General features: G+C 38.8%; 1 non-coding gene across 1 annotated transcript; it reads left to right on the top strand.

Moving 5' to 3' along the window:
• Nucleotides 1-321: 321 nt before the first annotated feature.
• On the top strand, nucleotides 322-393 carry trnaq-cug (transfer RNA glutamine (anticodon CUG)). The gene has a single exon. It is a non-coding gene; the product is annotated as a tRNA-Gln (tRNA).
• The last annotated feature ends 383 nt before the right edge of the window (nucleotides 394-776 follow it).

Genomic DNA, 776 nt, shown 5'->3' with positions numbered 1-776 from the left:
AGTCTCCTAAGACACTCAGAAAACTTCAAGTGAGCTCAACTATGAGGGAAGGTGAAATGTCACAGGTAGGAACTACGGAAATTCTCACCAGAGGTAAATAAAAACTCTTAAATGTGTGAAGGTCGTCCCAAATATGAGACGCAAAAATGCAGTGTATGCATCGGGTAAAGATTCCGAGGGCACAGAAGTATTACAAGTATATTTACATTATTAAAAAAGCACTGAACAGTTTTTAGTATGTCAAACTAGCACCTAAAATGTAAATAAACACGTTACAGTGCTTTGCCATTACCGTACTTACTGTAGAAAAGTGTTTAAGACGGTTCCATGGTGTAACGGTTAGCACTCTGGACTCTGAATCCAGCGATCGGAGTTCAAGTCTCGGTGGAACCTGTTTGTCTGTCTTGGTTCATAAAATTCGGACACACGAAATAAAGAGACATTACTGTTCGGTGATAAAAGTTCAGAGCGAGTTTTAAAAGCATACATTTAAAAGGACTGTAACTGGTTACTTCACTTGCACACTTCGTGAAAATCTAAGGCAGTTTACTCTGTTTGTGCGTTTTTAAATATCTGCAGTGTGGATAGCGGCTGACAATTGAAGTTAATCTGCTTGCAGGGGGACTGTGCAGACCTCCAAATTCTCCTGGAAAGCACTTACTTGCCCTTTGGCTCTCACAAGTGATCAATAATCTGAGGTAGCTAACATCTGTTAATATTAATAATAATTACTATTTGCTAATATTAATCAGCTAATATCTGTGTTCTCAACACCC

Source organism: Erpetoichthys calabaricus, assembly GCF_900747795.2.
Source record: "Erpetoichthys calabaricus chromosome 1 unlocalized genomic scaffold, fErpCal1.3 SUPER_1_unloc_27, whole genome shotgun sequence".
NCBI lineage: Eukaryota > Metazoa > Chordata > Cladistia > Polypteriformes > Polypteridae > Erpetoichthys > Erpetoichthys calabaricus.
The sequence above is the reverse complement of the archived record's forward strand: the minus strand, read 5'-3'. Positions and strand labels throughout refer to the sequence as shown.